The sequence below is a fragment of the Mus caroli genome, unplaced genomic scaffold (assembly GCF_978045245.1).
Source record: "Mus caroli unplaced genomic scaffold, Mus_caroli_1 scaffold_1, whole genome shotgun sequence".
In the NCBI taxonomy this organism is placed as follows: domain Eukaryota; kingdom Metazoa; phylum Chordata; class Mammalia; order Rodentia; family Muridae; genus Mus; species Mus caroli.
This window is the reverse complement of record NW_028227256.1, coordinates 29414592-29439902: the sequence shown is the minus strand read 5'-3', so window position 1 is coordinate 29439902 and position 25311 is coordinate 29414592. Positions and strand designations below refer to the sequence as shown.

At 37.8% G+C, this 25311-nt stretch overlaps 1 protein-coding gene and 1 pseudogene across 2 annotated transcripts in view; one reads left to right on the top strand and one right to left on the bottom strand.

The window, feature by feature from the left end:
• The window catches only part of Khdrbs2 (KH RNA binding domain containing, signal transduction associated 2), a 488795-nt gene that overhangs the window by 146398 nt on the left and 317086 nt on the right, over positions 1-25311 (bottom strand). The gene's annotated exons all lie outside the window — the stretch shown is intronic.
• LOC147006022 (sentrin-specific protease 2 pseudogene) lies at positions 20410-22374 on the top strand (annotated as a pseudogene).

Sequence of the window (25311 nt, the reverse complement as noted above, 5' to 3'; positions counted from 1 at the left end):
TTCCATGAGATCCAGATGTAAGGCATGTTCTCAATTAATGATCAATGAAGTAGGGTTTAGCCCATGGTGAGTGGTGCCATCCCTGAGCTGGTGGTGCTGGGTTCTATAAGAAATCAGGCTGAGAAAGATAGGAGGAGCAAGTCAGTAAGCAGCATCCCTCCATGGCCTCTGCATCAGCGCCTGCCTCCAGATTCCTGGCCTGTTTGAGTACCTGCCCTGACTTCACTCAGTGATGGACTGTGGTGGACTGGAAGTGTGAAGTCTAAATAAACCTTTCACCCCACCTCAATTCTTATTAACCAGTTCTCTCTTCCTTTAATTAAATTCTTGCCCCTTCTCTGTTACAATTTGTCAATTGTTCTGGGCCATGATAAAGCCAAAGCACTCATAATTCTTCACAAAGATCTGGATCCTAACCTGTGTAATGTGTCAACACTAATGAGAAATTTCCTGTTTCCTACTTTATTCTACAGAGACTCCTTTAAGAAGGTTTTTCTTGCCTGCTTCAGGAATTACAGTCCTTGCTACTTTTCTACGTAACATTTCGAAGCAGACTGGAAGTTTAACTATTATGTTTACAGTGAGGTATGCTAGGTTCACCAAACCTAAACACTAAGTCCATATATTCTGTACGTAGCTCTGAATTCTAATCACAGGTACATACAGCATAACACAATCTACCACAGTAAGGGACATGCTAAAATATTAGTAGAATCATACTAATGCACTTAGTATAAATAACTTTGATCTCATTTTATGTAAAAAGAGCTGTTTACAAATAAGGGTAAAATAATGTTCCAAAGTTCTTATGAGATAAAATTCTCTACTAAATATTGCTGGTTAAAAAAAAAAATCAGCTCACCTTTGTGTATGGAATACTGAACTGCTCTTTAATCTGACTTATATTGTCTATGGCTAAAACAGAAACATTGAGAATCATAAATCACTGAAGATTTCTACTATATTTAGCAGTTAGGAGGTGCTTCATTTCTGATAGTGACAGGATAGATGTCATTTTAAAGCAATTATTTTCTCAATATGATTGTGTCTTAATGAGAAGAAGAATGAATTTGTATTTGTTGCCAGCTGGAGCTCAAATATAGCTTTATTCAATTATGCAAAATACTAGTCTGAAAATTTTGTTAGTACACATTTAACATTTAATTGGGTGCTATTTATGCAACCTTTCACATGTATTCTGTTTTGGCTTTGTAAGAGATATGCATTTAGTTAAGTAAAACTACATTTTTGTGTGATTTCACATAAGCTAATGTTATTTAAAATGGAAAATGCCCAGTTTTCTTTCATTGTAAAACTATTTGAAATTAAAATATAATCACATCACTTTTCCTCTTCCCTTTTCTCCCTCCAATCTGTGTCATCTTCTACCACTCTTGTTCTTGTTATAACAACCATTCCCTCACCACACACACAGAGATGTATATACACACGGATACTGAAGCATATATGTATATACATACAGATAAAAATATAATTGCACACATGCACCAGACACACATGCATACACACCAGGCACACAGGCACACAGACACACACACAGACACAGACACAGACACACACAGACACACACACACACACACACAGAAACACTCATAAATACATAAAATATAAACTGCTTAGATGGTATAATGTTACACACATACTACGTTTTCCGTGCTGACCATTTGGTATTAGATAACCAACTGATGTGCTCCTCTGTGAAGGCTATTTTGTTCCAGCACCTTCTGTCATCTGAGTTTTTGATCTTAGCCATTGTGACTGGTGTGAGGTGGAATATCAGGGTTGTTTTGATATGCATTTCCCTGATGACTAAGGATGTTAGGTGTTTCTTTGCCATTCAGGATTCCTCAGCTGAGAATTCTTTGTTTAGCTCTGTGCCCCATTTTTAATAGGGTCATTTGGCTCTCTGGAGTCTAACTTCTTGAGTTCTTTGTATATATTGGAGATCAGCCCTTTATCAGATGTAGGATTGGTAAAGATCTTTTCCCAATCTGTCGGTTGCCGTTTTGTCTTATTGACAGTGTCCTTTGCCTTATAGAAGCTTTGCAATTTTATGAGGTCCCACTTGTCAATTCTTGATCTTAGAGCATAAGCTATTGATATTCTGTGGAACACTCCTTCATTGCTGGTGGTATTGCAAACTGGTACAACCACTGTGAAAATCAGTGGTGTTTCCTCAGAAAAGTGGACATAGTACTACGTGAGGACCCAGCTATACCACTCCTGGGCATATACCCAGAAGATGCTCCTACATGTAATAAGGACACATGCTCCACTATGTTCATAGCAGCCTTATTTATAATAGCCAGAAGCTGGAAAGAACCCAGATGTACTTCAACAGAAGAATGAATACAGAAAACGAGGGGCATTAACACAATGGAGTACTACTCAGCAATTAAAAACAATGAATTCATGGATGATACTATAAAATATCATCCTTAGTGAAGTAACCCAATCACATAAGAATATACATGGTATGCACTCACTGATAAGAGGATATTAGCCCAGAAGTTTGGAATACCCAAGATACAATTCACAGACTACATGATGCTAATGAACAAAGAACACCACACTGTGGATAATTTGGTCCTTTTTAGAAGGGGGATCAAAATAGCCATGAGAGGAGATACAGAGGTAAAGTTTGGAGCAGAAACTGAAGGAAAGGTCATCCAGTGACTCTCCTACCTGGAGATCCATCCCATATACAGTTACCAAACCTAGACCTTATTGTGGATGCCAACAAGTGCTTTCTGACAGGAGCCTGATATAGCTGTCTCCTGAGAGGCTCTGCCAGTGCCTGAGAAATACAGAAGTGGATGCTCACAAGCATGCATTGGACTGAGAACAGGGTCTCTAATGGAGGAGCTAGAGAAAGGACTAAAGGAGCTGAAGGGGTTTTGCAGCCCATAGGAGGAAAAACAATATGAACCAACCAGTACCCCCAGAGCTCCCTGGGACTCAACCACTAAACAAAGAGTACAGAAGTGGAGACTCAAGGCTTCAGCCACATATGTAGCAGAGGATGGCCTTGTGGGACATCAATGAGAGGAGAGGCCATTGGTCTTGTGAAGGTTTGATGCACCAGTGTAGGGGAATGCCAGGACAGGGAAGCAGGACTAGGTGGGTTAGTGAGCAGGAGGAAGGGGGTTGTGATAAGGGGTGCTTCAGTGGGGAAATGTAGAAAGGGGATAAAATTTGAAATGTAAATAAAGAAATTATCTAAAAAGTAAATCTTTTTTTAAAAAAAGGAGGCTGTTTGTCTAGGGCTCAGCATCCTTTTGGTATGTAGATAATCTTGTGAGATTCTTCATTTTCATGATAGCATGTCTTTTAGGTGTTCTTCTTCAAGTCTTGTTTAGGAAGCATTTTGTTGAGACTTCATGAGCACTACTTCCTTGACATTTATAGAACATGCAATCTAGTAGACATCATGATCCCAGGGTTCTTCCTATCTTTCATACCTTTCTCCCACAATGTTCCTAAGCCTTAGGTGCAGAAATTGAGTTGTAGATGACTTAGTTGGGGCTGACTTCTGGATAATAATTTTCAGTTACAAGTTTCACTGAGGCTGAAGTGGCTTTAACTTATGCAGAATATTCAACTGTGTAGATGAGGAAGAGCTTTGAACCTTTAGTTCAAACATCATGTTGCTCAAAATGTTTGTACACAGTTTGTTTTCCTTGAACACATTTTTGTATGGGCTCACCGTGATGATGATATGTAAATGTCATGTACAAAAGACTCACGTTTCGGAACTCAGATTCTTAGAACTGGGATAATTATTACACACTCTGACACTTGAGCATGCTCTTAAACTCTGTTTCTTGTTCTCTCACCTGTAAGATTTAGTTCTCTCACCTCATATGTATATATATGGTATTTCATATGCTTCAAAATATGAATGGCATAGTAGCAGCATCTCACACACAACTGACATCCAGCCATTAGTAAATATTTTTGGAAACACAATCAATGCATAGAAGTGTGTGGATATTAGCAACTAGCTAAAGTGAGCTGAAGAAAGCAAATCGTGAGTATTCGGATGGAAAAGAGGAGGATCAGAAAAGACTGTAAAACAACAAAGCAGGTGGTATTGGTAAAAGAAAGAAAAGGTAAAGTCTAAGTTATATAAAATAAATAGGAAAGTAAGATAAATATATTGTAAGCATATCAATATGTATGGATTAAAACTATAGCATTAGTGTTCTAAAAAGGAAGTGAAGGTTTATTTCCAAGCCCTCTCCGTAGAGCATTAGCCAAATGAAAACTTAAATTGTTTTAAGACTTGATTAGTGTTTGTTGCAGATTTTTTTTCCGAGACAGGGTTTCTCTGTGTAGCCAGCCCTGGCCTCCTGGAACTCACTTTGTAGATCAGGCTGGCCTCGAACTCAGAAATCTGCCTGCCTCTGCCTCCTGAGTGCTGGGATTGGAGGCATGCACCACCACACCCGGCTGCAGATTTTTCATAACATACAAATCTAAAGCTTTAGGCTATTCTTACAGGAACATGGCTCAGTTGTCATAATTATGCAATTCCTAAATATCTTATAGCCAGGAAAATAATTTTCAAGTTGGAGTACAGTTAGCAAAAATACTAGTTTAAGGTGCATTAATATGTGTGTGTAACTAGAAGATGCACGTGTAAGTATATAACTAGAAGATTATATATGTGTATATAGCTAGAAGATATGTGTGTTTATATGTGTGTGTATATTACTAGAAGATGCATGTGTGTATGTGTAACTAGAAGATGCATGTGTATGTATATAACTAGAAGATTATGTGTATGTAACTAGAAGACATGTGTGTGTGTCTGGGTCTGTGTGTAACTAGAAGGTGAATGTGTATTATATAACTAGAAAATCCATCCATCCATACATATATGTATATATATAGTTTTATATATATATAAAACCTAATATATATATATGTATATATATATATATATATCGAGAAGATGCATGTCATGTATCTAACTAGAAGACACATGTGTGTCTGTATGTGTAACTAAAAAATGTGTGTGTATGTATCTAACTAGAAAATGCATGTGTATATATGTGTAACTAGAAGATGCATGCATACTGTATATATCTAGAAGACTCTGTGTGTGTGTGTGTGTGTGTGTGTGTGTGTGTGTGTGTGTGTGTAACTCGAAAATGGTCCCCCTGTGTGTGCATGTGTGTGTGTGCCTATAACTAGGGGAGCTTACAGGAGTACACTCTTGTCCCTCCCTCAGTCCTCATAAGGATGAAGTAGTAAAGGTTCTACTACCCTGCATTGTCAATCATTGAAACTCATTTTCCTCACATGTTTGTCTGTCCACTGCTCTTAAAGAGCAACACAAGTTATTTTAGGCATTGGCTACCTTCTGTGGTTTTCTCTAGCTATCATACTGTCAATAAAAATAAAGAGTGAAGAACAAAGAGGGAAGGAAAACATGGATGATCTTAAAAGCACTATCCATTTGAAACAGGTAGATTACAATGAGGAAGCAAGAAATGAGGGGAAATTTGTTTTCAAACTGTGGACTAGACTAAAAAGTGTGTGGCTAGCTAAATGGTTCAGTGACTATATATCTTTATAAAACAACATGATAGTATTGATTAATGGTCATGAATTTCAGAATCTCGCGGGCCTATTGTAAAGCTCAGTGGAATTTCTCAGATATAGTTTCCAGATATATATTTCTATCTATAGATAGAATACATATATTTACCTACTTCTATTGAGTTGGATGGTACTGAATCCTTTCAGGCACATAACCCCTTGTAAAAACAGTGAGAGTTTGAATCTGAAAGGTTAGAGATTGTCCCTGACCGAAATGACACATACACTTTCTAGAGCCTACTTTTCAAAAGATGTCTTTATGAGCAATAAAATAAATCTCTTTAAACTTAAAATGTAGGTAAGCGCTCCTCATTGGCTGCTTTTGCTTTACCCCTTTCTTACTTGGGAGTATTTGCCCTTTAGTTTCATCAAGTTTTCTAATCCATTAGGTTTGAGAGGTGTTTAAGTGTGTGCATTTTAAGCCGCAGTTGCTGGGGAATTAATCACTGCTCTCACAATATGCCTTACTTAGGACTTTCTGAGAACAACAGCACAGGAAGACAACAGAAGACTGAACCGGCAGAACGATTCTTCAACCGCAGTTCACCTGACAAAGCTCCTCGCCTGCATTTTCCATCTGGTCTTCAAAATAACTCAGACTTAAGAAAAGATTGCAAACAATTTGAGAAAGAAAGATGGCCCTTCTTTTAACCAGTTCTAGTGGTAGATCCTTTTTTTTTTTTTTTTTTTTTTTTTTTTTTTTGACTTTTAAACCAAACTACTGCATGGTCTTAGGATTCACCATCTCTCCAGCTGCCATTGCCAGATGCAGCGGATAATATTTCACTTTGGATATTTTTCATTGGTGCTGAGAAGCAATCATGCTCGGTAATTTACTGTTCACGTGTGATTCATCACCCTTTGCCATCCAGCATAAATAACTTTAATTGGTTTTTTTTTCCTTGCTGTATTATGAGAGATCCTGTGTAAATACCAGGATCCATTTAGGAAGTGTTTCACCTGATGTGGCCCCAAAATTTTAGACTCCAGAATGGAAATGCTTCTGGGTCAGCTGCAGGGTTATTCACATTTCCCCACCCTTTAGATCATGTTATCATCTTATTTTATACATAGCTATTGATTTAATCTTTGTTTTTATGTGCATTGTCATGAAGAATATTTAAATACAGCCCTGTTATTTTGGTCATATATACTGGCCTCTTTTTTGAATACATATGATATATATATATAATTTCCTGCTATTTGTTTGGCCTTAAAGACAGCCACCTCCTCCTCCTTTTCCTCTTTTCCCTTCTCTTCCTCTTCTTCCTCTGTATAAAAGTGATTTCTAGTTTTCTTTTCCTTTTGTTGAAAATACATGTTTTTCAATCACATTCTATATCCTGATTATGGAATTCTCTCCCTCTACTCCTCCAAACTCCTCCCATGTCCCCTCTTACCCCCTTTCTGCCTCTCAAAAAGTATAGAGTACCCAAGGAGCTGAAGGGGTCTGCAGTCCTATAGGAGAAACAACAAAATGAACTAACCAGAACCCCCCAGAACTGTGTCTCTAGTTGCATATGAGGCAGAGGATGGCCTAGTTGGCCATCAATGGGAGGAGAGGCCCTTGGTCTTGTGAAGATTTAGGCCCCAGTATAGCAGAATGCCAGGGCCAGGAAGTGGAGTGGGTGGGTTGGGGAGCAGGGCCAGTGGGGAGGAGAAAGGGAATTTTCAGAGAGGAAACTAAGAAAGGGGATAACATTTGAAATGTAAATGAAGAAAACATCTAATGAAAAGAAAATAAATAAAAAAAAAGCAAAGTCAAAAGCAAACAAGCAAACAAAAAACCCAAACAGAGAAAACAAAACAAAACAAAAAAACCAAAAAAACCCATAACACCTCCCAAGTCTCATAAAAAATAACTAGAATAACCTTAAACACTGTAATATTGTCACTTTCTGTCATAATCCTTGATCTCACCTACTTTCTCTGGACTGCATTTTTCCCTCTTCATTCTGAAATCACTTGCTTGAGTAACTGCATCTTAGCTAATTTTCTTTACTAATACAAGCTGTTTAAAGTACTGTGTTAATTAAAACCCTAAATTTCATTCTGCACCATTTCTATGCCACTGGGTAGTGCATATTTTCCTAGTGTTTCAGCATCATATGCCCCTTCAGGCACCAGTCAGAGAAACTAGGTTTTCTATAATTTTGTAGATCAAATACATTTAGCCGAGGGAACTATGCTCAGAAGCTATGAACCTTTAATGAGATAATGTAGAGATGCCATGAGCAATGCACTGACTATTGCAGGCAAAATTAAGCATATGCAACTATCATTATTATTCAGATTAAACATAAAAATATAAATATGAGTATATGGACATTTTAATTGCTCAAAAATTAGTAGGCTTTTAATATACATGCTTAGAAGGTCATTCATGAAGTTTTTTTCTGGATGGGACACTGGGTAAGAGCCTAATTCACCACATGTTAATAATTGTTTCTTCATACTACTGGGCTGCCTATGAAAGAATCCTGCCTTATGTCTGCAAACAACTGATAAATCACTTCATTTTCAGTCCATCTCTCATTGAACAATCACAGAGCCAATTGTGGAAAGAGAAAAGTATCAAGAAACCACACACATTCCAAGATTCAGGAAGTACAATTTGCCTGTAAAAAACAAGATCAAGTTTTAAATTACATTTATATACTCATGTAATAGAAAGCTCAATCCAAGAATCCCCTACAATCTTCTTCAAATGATACCTGCCTTTGTGTCAGTACATGGAAGTGTAGCTGTATCATTATGCATCTCTTCCTTCTCTACTGCCCTCTAGCCCTCTACTCATCTCTCCCTCCCTGTTTCTTCCAGGTATCATCTCTCCCTCTCCTCCTCCTCCTCCTCCTCCTCCTCCTCCTTCTTCTTCTTTTTCTTCTTCTTCACACACACACACACAGAGCATTTAAGACACATTGTTTCCTCCTATTCAACCTTTTCAAGATGTGAAGGTGGATGCATGAGTGAAACTGTGGAATGAATCTTAAGCTTCTCTTCTTTATTTATTCAAATTTAGTCACCAGCGATGACCATGGGAATGAGGCATTTGTGAGGACCACCAAGTCGACAATATTGACCCATAGTGTAAAATATATAAAGCCATGTTCAAGATAGCAAATGCACTATTCCCTATTCTACTGAAAATAACAATAAGTCACTTTTCAAGTATTGTCCTGGATGTGTCAGAGCATGTAGCCCTTTTAGGTTTCCTTGTTTATATCTACACTCCAACTTTATTGCCTGATGTCATAATTTTGTTCATAGAAGGTATACAAGAATTCTTATATGCCACATGCAAAGTGAAAGTATCCTAATATGTGAAAATACTGTCTTCATGGTGCTGTCCTCTGCATTGTCAGACAAACTTATGTGTTTTTAATATTACCAAATACGCCTATGCTGCTAGTCTCACCAGACAAGATTGAAAGACCACTGAACCCAAGTGGCAAATTGGAGCAAACTTTATTTGTCTATAAAGGCTGCCTCATTCTAAGGTCTACAGGGTTCAAGAGATCAGCACTGGACATGGGGAAGGTGTGAATTCCATAGCTCAGGAGTAGAGAATTTGGCAGACAAATAAGCAGCACTACAGAAGCAGAACAGAAACATATCCAGAAGGTCATTAAAAAAAAAAAATCCCTGAAACAAAGAGATGGTTGCCATTTCCTGGAAGAAGCAGTACAGAATCATTTGTAGTTCAGGTTCAAGGTAGTAGTACTAAATGTAGTTCATATTTAAATGTTTAAATATGCTTGGCCCACAGAGTGGAGCTGTTTGGAATTGTGGCCTCATTTGAGTAGGAGAGGCCTTGTTGGAGGAAGTGTGTCACTATGAGGGTTGGCTTTGAGTCCCTTCTCCCAGCTACCTGTGAGACTGTCAGAATTTTCCAGACTGCCTTTGGATCAAGATGTAGAACTCTTGGCTCTGTCTCCAGCACTGTATCTACCTAGATGCTGTCATGCTTCTTGCCATGATGATAGTGGACTCTGACCTCTGACCCTGTAAGCCAGCCCCAATTAAATGTTGCCCCTATAAGTGTTGCTTTGGTCATAGTCTCTTCTTAGCAATGGAAACCTAAGACAGTAGGGTATAACCTAATCATTGATGAACAGAAATTTAATCATAAAAAGGAACTTGGTTTCATTTGGATATAAGAAGGTTTCTAAGCCCAAGAATTTTAAATTTCAGGTACCACTAGTTGTGGTACCTGTCTCTCCTAAAATCAGGCTTTTTATAGCAAAAACAAAAACAAAAAACAAAAAACAAAAAACAAAAAACAAAAAACAAAAAACAAAAACAAAAACAAAAACAAAAACACCAATGAAACGAAACAAAAAACACAGGTTAAAAAGTTTAAAAGGCAAAGAGCTGATCAGTACAACATTTTGGCTTGCTAGATGGATGGAAGACCATCAGCTATCTTTAAGGTGATTGTTCCTAAGTGAGGTAAAACAAGTGATAAACAGGAGAATCTCAGAACATTGAGATAATAAATCATAAGTCATTTAGCCATAATTTTTTGGCTTACTAGTGGCATTCTTCATGGTCAGTTATTGATAATTACATATGGAAAGTGGAGTCTGAGAACCTGAAATTAATTTTGCCTTCTGAGCAAAATGGAGATTGAATACAAAATGGCTGCAGTTATGTTAAAAGGAGTAGAACTCAACCTCTACTTTAAATAGTCATTCTGACTCTTCCTCAGCAATGATAGACTATGGTGAAGTAAATAATAACAAAATGCCCAGAGTTCAAATTATATATAGAGAAGTGCATACATCAACTCTAAAATTCAATATAAATATTTAATATCATTTTTATTTTTTAAAAATCTATATAGCAACCAGTAAGTCAATTTTTAAATAAAAAGAAGAATGCAGATATAAATCAAGAATGGATAACATGATTAAAGTATTTACTAAAAACAAAAAGCCTGACTATTCAAGATAAAATAATTATAATTTACACAAATTAAAATTGTGTAAATACAAATGTGCATTTTAAATCTACAGTATATGTAATAGAGGAAAAGTTGTGATGAAAACAGTCATATTGTGATTTTACAAAAAGCATTCACTATTGGTAACTTTGCACTTTCATAAGTATGGGAATCATGACTAATTAAAAATTTAATAATAATTTGGAGAGATGAATAAATAAAATTGAAAAGTATAATATTCCATGTTATAGAGAATGAAGACTGAAGTAAGAAATGCAATCCTACAGATTTAGAGAGAAAGACACTACTCATGGTACAGGAAAGGCAAATAAAAATAACAAGAGATGCAAAAAGCTCAGTGTATATCAAGTATCAAAGTAGCTGATCATGTAATGCTACAGAAAGGAAGAACATTGGTTAGAACATTTAAAACTAATATATTTTTCTCTATTAGTATTTAAGGAGAACTCTAGAATAAATAGCAGGGGAAAAAAAGAAGACACAAAAACAAGAAAACAACAAGAAAAACGACATAGACAAACTTTGTGGTGAGGAAATCTTTAACACGACTGTACACAGCAATTACTCTCAGCAATTACAAACAGTAACTACGCAGATTCACACAATTCCCATGCACAAGAAATCATTCACAATTTTAAGTCATGGGGAGTCCAAAATAGCCTTCTTGAAAGATTACAAACAAAACACAACTTGTGATAAAAATCAAAAAGTGACACCAGCCTCTCTCTAAACAATGACGAGGTAATGTCTCTACTTGGATTTATAAACCGAGCAATTTCTCTCACAATGTAGGACTGAAACACCTTTGATTAAGACACAGCATCTTCTCTTTTCTTAAATCTGAGCAGGAATTCCTTTAAACCTCAAACCATTGAGTAATTGGAATTCCTTTCTTAAAGAGATGAGCAGACTCAGTTTATATAGGTCTATTAACAGACAACCAGGTAGCAGCCTTGCAGGATAAAGGGCTTGGCATATGCATGAGCTTAGTTCTGATAAGGACTTCATGGTAGACCTCAGATGCCATAGTGGGAGGGTATGTCAGTGAAAGAACTCATATGTCAAACAGGAAGAGAAGGAGCAAACTTGATCTTATTTATCCCTTATCAGGAATTCAAGCCATATCCTACCTATCTCCCAAGTATCATATCCCAATGTTCTCCCACAAGACCTCACATCCTCTCAGCTCTCAATGTCCAACAAACCCATGCTGATCTTCAGTAACTCCAGGGACATGTACACAACAACAACGCCATTGCCTCTAGTAAGCAGTTCTACACTGTCCAGGTACACTCAATTCTTTAAGGAACCACAGTAAGTAGATTATAAAACTTCAAACTCTGTTATTTTTGCCATTGACAAAATTTATGTGTATTTATGAATACACTTGACACACAACCACATAGTGAGTGTATACCAGTGTGTTCTCTCTTGGGTAACAGCATTTCAATCAACTGTCCTGTCACTGAGAGACTGGGAAAATAGAATTAAGGCCACATTCAGCTACTCAATTAGGCAACTGTTTGAGTGTCCCCACAGAGCACATCACCTCATTACTCAATGGGTATCTTATATGAGATTGTTTTTATCCACTGGCAGATGTATTCTTGTCATGATTTTCGCCCTGTATTTGGAGTCAGTCTAACTAGTATTGACAACTAAAGTCTATAAATGGATTCATCTTCCATATGTTAGAGCAAAAATGTTCCTAAGGGACCATCAGTGTTTTTCACACATATTTGCTAAAGAGATATAGACATTGATATACATAAGTTAATATGAATTTAAGAATATCCAAATGGGCCTCCAAGTAAAACAAAACAACATTTTTACACGTTAAGCTATAAACAAACCTGAGTCCAAAATGCCATCAAGCAGTTGTCCTGTAGAAACCAGCTAGTCACAATGACAGCAACAACATAAGTTTTCCCGAAATACTGATCAAAATGGAAACATGATTACTCAATGTCCTGATTTATTTTCTCTTTGAATACACATCTGAACAATTGCATAGAGCCCTACTATTGTAGGGGGCCCTCAATAAGGGTAAGCATTGAAAAAACAGGTAAATGAGAAGCTAATTCTATCCAAGGTAGTTTAGGTTGGTGTGAGGTGCCATCCAAATGTTTGTATTTCAGTGACTGTAATTATAATTAAAGGGACTATTGGATACTTTATGGTTTTAAATGAGTCAAGATGTTATAGAAATGTGGAAAATGTCCCATATTTTAGATGCTTTGAAAATTAAAATCATTTTTTTCTCTCTCAGTATTTACATAGATGAAGCAACATATGAATTCATTTTACCAAAAATATAATGCAAAAAATTAAGATGAAATGATATTCAGTTTCCTTTGACATAAACATGTATTTGGAGCAGTTTGCTAACTGAAACATGTATTCCTTCATTTCCAGAACTGGAGTAAAAATGACCTGTAAGTAATGATTTCCTGAATACAAGTTTCATCTCAATTGAAGCCTGTACACTTCACTGGAAGGCAGGATAAGCTACTACAAGTGGCTTGTCACATTGAAACACTGGTCTCCTTCACTCTCTTTGCAGAAGTCAAAATGCACTAATATCACACAGACAAACGCTTTGCAGTCCCTGCATGTAGATGGCAGCAGAGCAAGCATAATAAATCAATGGAACAAATTGTGGGCGCAGTTGTGTGGCTTCTGTTGTGCTTCTCATTAACAGCAGTGGCAATTGAAGAAAAGCTATTACTGCAAGCAGAATTCTTAATGAGGTTTGCTACCAATTAGTTTACTGTCCAAGTATATGCTTTGACATTTGGTTAGCTAGAAACTTGGGCAACTCTTCATCTGAGAGGATATTACTCCATACACGCTGAAATGATTAGTTTTTCTCATGTCTGAGCCAGTTATTATAATTGTTGGCTACAACATATCTTAAAGTAACATTGACCTTCAGACTCCTGCTTTCTTCTGGGCTGATGTCAGATCAATAATACAGGGAAAAAAAACCCCTACAAACACTCTAAAAGTCAATGTTTTATTGATATCCAAACTAATACACTTTGCAAACAGTTTTTATTAAACTTTGCAAGCCACTGTTAGGTTAAAGTATTGTGCCCAGAAAATGTCAGGCTCAGAAAATTAGCTGACAAATGTGACGGAGCTTCTCTGATACATTCTAGTCAAGGCCCAGCTGACATGCTCTTCTCTTTCATTGCTCCAAATTACCATTAAATATAGCAACATTTTTGTACTGTAACTAGAATTTAAGATTATGAGTTCGGGGGACATCCTGGTATATCAGTCATTAAATATTTTCAGTTTTATTATTTTAAAGTAAGATTCAGAATGAAAGAAAAGTCCGTTAAGTATTATAGCATAAATTATAGGGTACCTTCTACATGTAGGATACAGCTTGTATGGCAGTATTTCAATAAAACAAATGCTTTAAATAATAGTAAAAAATTGCATATGTGAGAAATTTTGGGGTTGGAAAGATGTTGAGTCAATGGGCAAAGAGCTTATCTTGCAAGTAGAACCTGAGTTTCATCCCCAGAATCTATGTAAACAATTACATTGCTTTTTTTTTTTTGGTAAAGGGAAGCAAAGATAGAAAAATGCCTGAAGCTTGCTGATCAGGCAGTCTTCCTTAAGTCCTGAACTCCAAACAAAGGAGAGACCCACACTATCTCACCAGAAGTAAATGGCATTTCTGAGGCAGAAGGCTGAGGTTGTCATATGCCTCCACTGTGCACATGCACATGTTAATGTGTCCCTCCCAGACAAAAGAAAGTACATTTCGATAAATTATTAAAAAGAAACTGTTTGTAGAAAGTTAAAAATAATATAGGGTTACCAATAAGTTGTTAATACTTTGATACTGAGTAGGAAAAAAAAACCCAGCTTTCTAAGACTTTTAGAGGGAGAAAAGTAAGCCTCTTCCTAGTGGCAGTCAGGTGAATAATTCATCACAGTCTAAAGATCAAAGCATGAGGGTATTTGGAGGTTACTCAGGAAAAGGCCTCTATACATATTTCCTGATAGCCGCAGCTTCAGTTCTGCTAAAGCAAGTTTCTCTGGGTTTGGATTTTTTTTAAATTTATGTCTACTTTAAGGACATTTAACATTATCCTTCTCTTCTATATTTCTTCCAGAAAGCTATAATCACAAAGTTGTATGTATGTATTACTCTCCCGATATTTTTATTCCAAATCTGATACTCTCACATTTCCAGTGTAACAAATCTGAAGTCTTCTAGGTCCCCTATGACATGTCCTTTAGCATCCTGTACCTTTATGTGAATGTAAAGGATGATGTAGTTTTCAAGTTTTATTATAAGAATCAATACAGCTTGTCTGGGGAAGTCTTTGCTCCTTTCACAATTCTGCATGAACATGTATGTCATCCTACTTTATCACTGGTGCATATCACGTGAATACCAGGATGGTCTCTTCCTGACCATTTTGACTAATTTCACTTACTTGGAGAATTCTTTAATATTTTTCTGGTTATCCAGACAAGAGTGCTTTTCAGCTATCTAGAATCCCTCAAAGCAGGGGTTCTCAGCCTTTCTAATACTGATAACCTTTAGTAGAGTTTCTTATGTTGTGAACCCTGACCATAGAAAATTATTTCATTGCTCCTTCATAACTGTAGTTTTGCTACTGTTATGAGTCATAATGCAGGGAACTGACTGATGTACAGTATATCTGCAATCCCCAAAGGGGTCCCAAACCACGGACCCACTGACCTATAGTTTATATATATGATTTTGTGTGTGCCAGATAATCGAATCGTGTTCCTTGATGGTTTGCTCTGCATCTTTACGTTCCATGTACTAGATAAAGCGTTCACCACATGGCACTTTACTTTATGAGTACCTTCTGGTACTCAGGAAATCTGTAAGTGGTACCCCAGATACAACGTTCACTAAATTCTATAACTTTAATGATTAACATGAACCACCAGATTGAATATTTTCAGCAACACCTGAAGAAAATGAAGGACATAAATTTTAAGTGACTTACCCCAGGTCAGCTTCACAGGATGGAATGAGAAAATGATATTCATTAGTAAGTTTACATATTACTCAATTGTGTATACAGGTGAATTTTTTATTTAAGGACATCATGCTGTCACAAAGATTTTTAATATATTGTATACAAATAACTTTAGTACTACAGTTTATAAAAGAAATCACTACTTTATAGAATAGACAGAAAAACAATTGAGATGGGATCACGGTTCCTTAAAAAGGTAGCAAAATTAAAACTATTTTAATGTTTTAAAAATTCAGTACAAAGAAACAAATAGTACATATTATAGTGTGAAAGAGACAGATCTACTTGTACATCTTGGTATTGTGCTAGCCCTTGAAAATAAAATTTAACTTTCTGTTTTACAATGCTCCTATCCTGTTCTCGAAATTCACATTTACCCTTATATTGATAATTTTTATGTATATTACAGGCATGCAATTTTAATTTCCCTAAAGACATCTATTATTTTATTTGAGAGTCACTCATAATCTAATTTAGCTCACAAGAAACATGATTCACAAGTTCCATAAAAGATTTGATGATCATATGCACATGTAAATTTGAATAATTATACACAAAATCAGATTGAGCAGAAAGGGCATTAGAGAAAAGTATGATTTATAAGGCAGATGAAAGAGCAGTATAAGAATTAGAATATAAAATATATTTCTGGATATTATAAAATGATGTACAATACAAAGGGATACACGAGCCAAGATGAAGGTTGTTTGGTTTCTGTCACCAGACAGATGGAACTTAGATGTTGGGAGATATATTCTTACACCTCATGGTCAAAATTCTAGGTTTAGAATTGTTATCTTACAATTTGTCTTAGTCAGGGTTTCTATTCCTGCCCAAAACATCATAACCAAGAAGAAAGTTAGGGAGAAAAAGGTTTATTCAGCTCATACTTCCACATTGCTGCTAATCAACAAGAGAAGTCAGGACTGGAACTTACACAGGGTAGGAACCTGGAAGTCAGAGCTGATGTAGGAGGCATAGAGAGATATTGATTACTGGATTGCATCCGCTGGCTTGCTTAGCTTGTTTCATATAAAACCCAAGACTACCATCTACAATGGGCTGGGCCCTCTCACCTTGATCACTAATTGAGGAAACATCTTACAGCTGAAATTCACGGAGGCATTTCCTCAAGGGTGGCTCCTAATAGGGCCATTCCTGAGGGCCAAGCATTCAAACACATGAGTCTATGGGCGCCAAACTTATTCAAACCACTACATCTGTCTAAAGCTGACTTGAAAATCTAACAGAATCTTCTACATTCAACATTTAACACTAAATTAACTTAATACTAATCAAGTTTTGAAAAGATTTTAGGAAGAGTGCTATGACAATTAATTTGAAAATTTAGAGAAAATAGATAAATTCTTAGAAAATATAACCTACCAAACTCAAAGAGAGGGGTAAAGGAGCATTTACATAGCCACTAGAGAGTAAATAAGGAGTCATAGTGTTTCCCCCAAAAGAAAGCACCAGAAACAAGGTATCTTTCCAGAAAATTCTCCCATACATCCAAGAAACATGAATGTACTAGGAAAATAGCTCATTGGTAAAGCCTGTGTGAGATTCTGAGTTCATTCCTATGAACACACACACACACACACACACACACACACACACAGTGAAGGAGAGAAACAAAGTCAGATGCATGGATCCAAATTATTACAAACTTTGGAGTAATCAACCCCAGGAGAGTTTACCGGGCTGGGAAACTTTGATGCTAAGACAGAAAAGTAAAAGCTAGGTGTAGGGTTACATGATTGTAATCTCAGCAGTGTGGAAGCTGAGGCAGGAGACTCTCAAGTTCAAATCCAGTCTGGGCACCATAGCATGAGTAAGGCCAACAAAGGCTACATAACCACATCCTGTCTCAAACAAAAAAGTAGACAAATAATAAAGTAGGGGAAGCCAGGAACATGTTGATGTGATTCAATAAAACACGTAAATGTAGAAGAAAATCAAACAATGGTTTAAGAAGAAATATCATGATCATGTTCCAGGTCTTCCTAGGATCCAGAGCTGATCTTGCTATATTAAAAAGGGAAAATGTTACAGTTGTCTCAAAGAGAGAAAAAAATACCCTGGACAAATGTAAACATCCATTGACAATTTAAACAAAACCAAAACCAAAATCTCTCTAGGTAGGATTATAAGGGAAATTTATTGACCTAATAAAACCTACAGTGGGTGGAGAAATAGCCAGAAGATCCCTTTCAACATCAAGAAGAAGAGATGAGGGCTGTGCTGAGGTTAAGTATCCCTGGAGAGGTACCAGCCAGAACAGCCAACCAAAGGAACAGAAGTCTAAGACCCAGAAACATTATTCAGAAGTGCTTGGACCATGAAGAAAAGGTGCTGTGGGTCTGTGGTCCTTCAGAGATCCACGACTCAAGTTTGCTTTCAGTAAATAAGAGGCATTTTTATTAAAAGAAGACTGGCTGGAACCAACAAGGAGAGAATTCTCTAGATAAGGCCGGGGCTATTGCTAACTAAAGGATTATATAGGCAAAACCTACAAAGTAACAAATTTGGGAAGGCAAAGTAACTCATATCCTCTCCCAGAGCAGGCAAGACTTGATTTAGTGACATGTCCAGCAGATACCTCAGACATGCAAGCAAGCAGGCAGTTTGTAAACAGCAGAACTTAACCATTAGCCTGTGTAATCTTGTGACCCATCACATTGTAGGAATAGCTGTGCCACTGAAATATTTTGCAACATTCAGCATTTTTTTTTAAGAGTACCTCAACGGTACCAGGAAGTGGTCCATCTCAGGCTACCTGACAGGGTACATTCAAGATAGAGTAATTTCCTCAGGGCTCATGCAACCTAAACACAATTTTGTTTTTACAAGCCTAGCACAATAAATGTATCCTCTAAACACAATATTCACCATCACAAAGGCAGCCCTGCTAGCTTATTCAGCAATGTAAGACCAATGTGGTAGTTTCAAGTTTTTTTTCTTGGTATGGGAACAAATCCCTCCATGGTGTAATTAGAAAGAAGAGAAAGAAGCCTGGTACAAACAAAATGATAACTGGTGAAATAACAATCACAAGAAATTCAAACCTTTTACAGAAAAAAAGTACAGTTTTTTCCTTACAGTAAATCATTGATATAGATATATGTGCACATTTTTTAATATTTTCAGTGGAAAAAAACCAAACAGTATGTGTCTCAATTCTTTTCTCACATTTTTTTTTTGTAAAATTATCTCCATACCTTTGAGAGTAGATCAAAGATATGCTCAAGGTGGGGGGTGAGGGGTCTGAAATGGACCAGAGGATAAAGTGCTTGCTGTTTAATCATGGTGGCTGAAGTTCAGATTCCAGGACCCACAGAAAACACCCACCTCTGTAACTATAACTACAATTGAATTCTTCCTACTGTTTTCTAGGGAAGAGTTCAGGGCTTGTGTTATTGCTAGGATTGTAACTGAAGTAGTGATGTATCTTTCTCAATGGATCCTATTGACAATAGGGAGGTTTTATTTATTCTCTTTGGGATTGATCCTTGATAAATTGGTACCAGTTTCACAAGTTTCCTCCAATATTGAAACACTGAACCATTCCACCCTCCATTCCCTCTGAATGGAAGCCCCTCAGGCAGGAAGGCAACAAAAGATCTCAAAATGGTCCCTGAAATTGATCAGATTCACTAGGATCCTTCCCTGCCAGAGAGCAATAAAAACTGAGAGTCTCTCTCAGATGAAAGAAAGTTTAGCTGCAAAGAAGACTCTCAAAAGAGCCACCCTCATACCAGCTGTCTGGAAGAAGTTTAGACCAACCAAGGCACCTAGAATGGACATTCTCCAGCACTTTGATCCATCTACATGCTGTGCAGTTTCTCCAGGTTCCCAGCTTTTGTGAGAGCTGTCACCTACACTGGTTAGGCGTTGACTATGCAGCTGTCTTTGAGTCATTTCTGCTCCTGTAAGTAACCCCACACGTATATTCCTATAAGTAACCCCAATACAACTTATCAGTTCACCAAGTAGGACTTTGGTGGTATGGGCAGTTTGATCTGTCCTGGGATCCTTATGCAGAGAAGAAACACATTTTGTCACACAACACTACCTACTAGGTCTTTTTTTTTTTTTTTTTTTTTTTTTTGGTTTTTTGAGACAGGGTTTCTCTGTGTAGCCCTGGCTGTCCTGGCACTCACTTTGTAGACCAGGCTGGCCTCGAACTCAGAAATCCGCCTGCCTCTGCCTCCCGAGTGCTGGGACTAAAGGCCTACTAGGTCTTATAACTGTAAAATTCTATTTATTCTTTGTAATTAGCAAGCATATTATGTGTGAGAAGATATTTTGAAGAGCACTTAAACTTCTATAATTGACCATGATGGGACAGTTTCCTAAAAGACAAACATACTAGTCAGGACCAGCTGAACTATACTGAGAGCATTTAGTTAAGTAACCCTGTGTTTAGTCGAAGAACTGTGATATATATCAATACATTCAAACTTGCCACTCGGGCAAAGGACTGCTTTGAAACCCTGGACCAAGTTGGAGTTGCTGAGGGCTTCCACCCTCCATAAACGTTGCTTAGCGTCCTTTCAGGTGACATCACAACCAGCTCTGGAACCTTGAAGGCTATGTCTAGGGGCAACCCTCTGAGTTCAACATCATTCGTGAGGTTGCCTCCGAAGTGTTAACTACTAGTCTTACTAGTGATTAACTAGGACGATTAGTCCAATTTTGATATTTTCGCTATTTAGCTGGTTACAGCACCCAAGAAGGATACTTCTAAGGAAGTATCCTTAGAACTCCTCGGAGTTGTCCAGAGTGGACCCCTGGTGAACTGCCAAGCTCTGAGTATTCACCAATCAGTCTGCTTAATTATCTCCATTCTTTGACTGACCCTGACCTGCAAAGTCAACTAAAGGAACCTCATAGGTTTGCAAACTTTAACCAACCATCTACTGGAAGAAGTGATTCTTCGGTGAACAACCCAGGCATAAGGTTGCTTTTGCTTGGAAAGTGAAAGAGCACTACTATACCAGAGACAACACCCTCACAAAAGCAGTCCAAGCAACCTAAACAGCGTGTGATGGAGATGAAGCCCGAAGCTTCAGAAAAAGGGCGAAAAAGAAAACACCAAGATGAAAGTATTACAGAGATAGATTCTGAAGCTTTGGGACAAGATCCAAATAGGAAATGCCAGGATGGAACAACGATGGTATTTAAGGAGCCCGGCAAGGCTCAGAAGATGACCCCTCAGGAGCCTCAAGACCTAAAGCTTCCTATAGAACAGCCTAGCAAGGGTCAGGTACGGAAACCCCAGGGAGAGACTCCAATCCAACGAAAACCCCTAGAGTTGACAGAAGGTCCTCCAGAGCAGGCTGTGACAGGGAGGGCGCCTGCTGATGGTGGCAAGGGTCGCAAGCGGCCCTATTCCGCCATCCAGGAAAACGATCAAAGCCCCCAAAAGGAAGAGAAAAGAAGGTTGCTTCAAAACCTTAAGCAAATCCTTATAAAGGCCGGGAAGATCAAAGGGGGCGAGTCAGAAGACAGTCATGGATCAGAAACAACTCTTAGAGAGCCAGAACCATCAACTGTTGTGGCTCCAAAAGAACCTCTTTCACCAGAGGAGAGAGAGAAGTGTTGTTCTGAGGAGAAAGCTTTTACAGAGACTAAAGGTCATGTAAAGGGTGAAGGAAGAAGGGGGGACAGCTTGGATCTGGGAACACAGGCTCAGATCATCCTGGATAGTGGCAGAGGCAATAGCTTACTCCCCAACAAGATGGCAGTACTTGCAGCAGAGAAAAAGCCTCTCAGAGACCAAGAAAAGGGCAGAGAAATGGATCAAATTCTTGATGTTACAGAGAACATGGAGAAGGAAATTGAGAATGCACTGGGTCCAGGACCCCAAGAGGAAATCCTAAGTTCCAGATTCAAGTTACAAATCACCAGAGGCGATATCCAGACCCTGGAGAACGGTCAGTGGCTCAATGATGAGGTCATCAATTTCTACATGAACCTTCTGGTTGAGAGAAATGAAAACCAAGGCTATCCGGCTCTTCATGTCTTTAGCACTTTCTTTTACCCCAAGCTAAAGCATAGTGGTTACAGTTCCGTGAAAAGATGGACTCGCGGCATCAACCTCTTTGAGAAAGAACTCATCTTGGTGCCTATTCACCAGAGGTTACATTGGAGCCTGGTGGTAATCGATATAAGAAAACAAAGTATTGTATACCTCGATTCCATGGGACAGACAGGGAAGTCTATCTGTGAGACCATCTTCCAATATTTACAAGATGAGAGCAAGACACGCAGGAACATTGAGCTGGACCCTTTGGAGTGGAAGCAGTACAGTATGACATCAGAGGAGATTCCTCTGCAAATGAATGGGAGTGACTGTGGAATGTTTACCTGTAAATATGCAGATTACATCTCTAGGGACCAGCCTCTGACCTTTTCTCAGCAACACATGCCCACCTTCAGGAAGAGGATGGTCTGGGAAATCCTGCACAGTCAATTACTGTAACAACATCCACCTGGTTGCTATGGTCCCTATCCCTGAACTTTTCCATCACTGTTTCTAATATTCCTCAGGTAGGATGAGTTGAAGAGATTTAAAACAGCTGTCTCATTGGATAAAGCCCTGTCTTCAATATAGTCCTAATGTGGGATGTGAGACTGATGCCCTAATGCCATCTCTAGGATGCATGCAACTATTGCAAGCTTAGAAACTGCTGCTGCCAACCACAGGAGACCACGTGTTCAAGAAACACTGTTTTGATGCTGGAATTAAATGAATTCATGTTTTTTTGTTTTGTTTTGTTTTAGTTTGCTGCTTTTTTTCCTTTCTTTTTTTTTTTTGTTTCTTTTTTTTGTGTGTAGGTTTTTTTTTTTTTTTGCTTGTTTTCTATTTGTTTAATGTTTCATTGAGTTTTGGGGTATTTGGTTTTTTTTTTCTTTTTTTGGTTTTCTTTTTTGTTTTTGGTTTTTTTTTTTTATGTGTTTTGTTTTGGTGTTGTTTTTGCTTTTTATTTTTTTTTTTGTGTGTGTGTGTTTTGTTTGTGATTTCTTTTTTGTTTTTTGTGATTTTGGTTTTTTGTCTGTGTTTTGTTTTTTGGTTTTTGTTTTACATTTTTTGTGTTTTTTGTTTGTGTTTTGTGTTTTGTTTTTTTTATGTTGTTTTTTATGTTTTGGTTTCGTTGTTTGTGTTTTGGGTGTTGTTTGTTTTGTTTTTTGTTTTTGTCTCTTTTTGTTTGTTTGTTTGCTTTTTGTCCTCCTGACCCCACTCCACTGATTGTTTTCCTTAACTCACTTGCAAACCTTGGCCATTGTCATTTCCCATCCTCCAGTCCTTGTTTGAAGTGTCTATTTATAAAAGGAATGCCCATCATGGTGCCATTTCCTGTTGAAGATCAGGAGGGACATCGGCAGGAAGAGCCCTTCACTAGCATCTCTAATGCTGGACTTGTATGCTGTTAAATTAAAGTAGGCGATGGTGGTGGTGAGTTTTTTTATGTTTTTTTTTTTTTTAAGTTTGAAAATAGTATGAGAAATGAAAATGAGTTGCACCGACTGGTGTTGTTCTGCACCACTGTACTCTGCTGGGCCTCTACAGGATGTAGAACTGCAGCCAAACTACTGACTGGATTCGAGGACTAGTAAGAAAAGCACCATGGTCATTTAAAGACTCATTCTTTTCCAGACCTGCCTTAGTTTTGGAAGTTGATTTGACATAACTATAATGGCATTTCTATCTCAGGTCTCATTGAATACAAACCCCATCTATTGCTGTATTGAATTATTTTTTTTTTTGAAAAATCCTATTATTTTAAATTTTTTTCTTAAGTTTTGGTATATATTAAGATGAAATTGAGATTTTTTTCTCATTAGATTAATATTCCCACTGTGGAAAATTGGGGATTTAGTATTTACAGTTGAAACTGCCAATTATGTAAATCTATTTTACATATGATAGTTTTAACTTTTCTATTCATTATCTTATGATTGTGTTCATGCAATTTTTACTTAATAAAGTTTAAAGTTATTTAAACATTTCACAAGATCTGTTGTCTCCTGTTTCTTTTATGGCATACTAATAAAACCTGGTTCATGAGGTGACCTAAGAAGCAGGTGTTGACGGTGTGACTCACCAGCTTAAGTCTTAGATACATTTTGCACACCAGTGATTGTTACTCTGTTCTGGGTCTCTGCAGTGGAGTAGGAATGTTCCAGAGAGCATCCACTCCTTTAGGGAGAATACATATGCAGCTCAGTTGCTTTGTCCAGCTGAGCTGTAGAGTGGGATCAATGGAGAAATGTATTGATGTACAAGGGATTACTTGTCATCGAAGCTACTCTGTATTACTGTAAATGGGAAGTCAGGCAGGTCCACTCCTGACCCCTGCCACAGAATGAGACTGAGACTGGAAAAGAAAACAGTATCTTCATAGTTTGGCCCACATTTACGGCGAGAAAATGTCTCAATTCTCTTTTGTCTATAGCAGCTTGAGGATGTATAGAAAAGACAACACAGAGTTGGGGGAGTGGCTCAGTTGGCCAAGTACTTGTCAGTAAATGTAAGAATCCAAATTGTATCCAGGGCCCCATTAAGATAAGCCATGATGGGTGGCTGTGAGCCAGAAGGGGCCAGGTCCTTTATGGCAGAGTGGTTTTCCATCTTCTCTCTTTCCTCCTGCCCAACTCCTCCCTTGGGAATATGTTTTTTCCTAACCAGCCATTCTTGCATTTTCTGCAAGTAGAAGTCTGTAATGGATTCCTTGAGGACAGCAGATCCTAGAAATCCTCTGGAAGGCCTTCTGAACCTTGCCATTATCCAATATCAGTAGTTTCTATTTTCAAATGCTTAATGTGTATGCTGGAGAAATGGCTGAAAAGCCTGAATCTTGGTGGTAAATGGGAGAGATTACCCATCTATGATGTGTAATGTGTTTAGTCATGTTTAGTCCATGTGTTTAGTCATCAGCACCTTTGGTGGGACACAAAGCTGTAGCTTTAAAATGTTTGTGGATGTTCCAATCCACAGGGAGCATCTAGCAGACAGTCAATCTCAGTAAGAAGATGAAGTTTCCAAACAGTGGTTGTATTGCAGATGGCTCTGTTCCTTCATAGGAGGACTCATCACATTCACATGGTGTGCCATCAATGTAACTGGTCTTCAGTAAAGGCAAGGCAGCCTTTGGAAGAGCAAAGTGGGCTTGTGTTCGTGGACACCTCCACATGGACAGAAGCATTTCCAAAAAAGGCTGAAACAGCAAAGGTAATGACTAAGAAGTTACTAGAAGATATCCCACCCAAGTATGATTCCCTCACAAGATAGGATCCGACCATGAGCCAACATTTGTGCCCAAAGTTGCTACATCCACTCCAGTAGTGACACGCATGACAGGCATGGGAAATTTGGCATTCCCATAGCTAGAATGCCCCAGATTTGTCCCTGTGATAGTGTGGAGGGTCTTGCATGCTTTCTTTGCCACAACATTTCTAATTCTTTCAAAACTTTCATGTACCCCTCCCCATTTCATTTCCTTCAAATTCATGGCCTCTTTCTCTCTTTTACTCACCAATTGTTATTACAATATAATAACAATTAATACATACATGTATAAGTATGTACACATATACACATGATATATATATAATCATGCTCAAAAAAAGAAGAAAGAAGAAATTAGATATCTTGACTCTGAAGATTTGCCC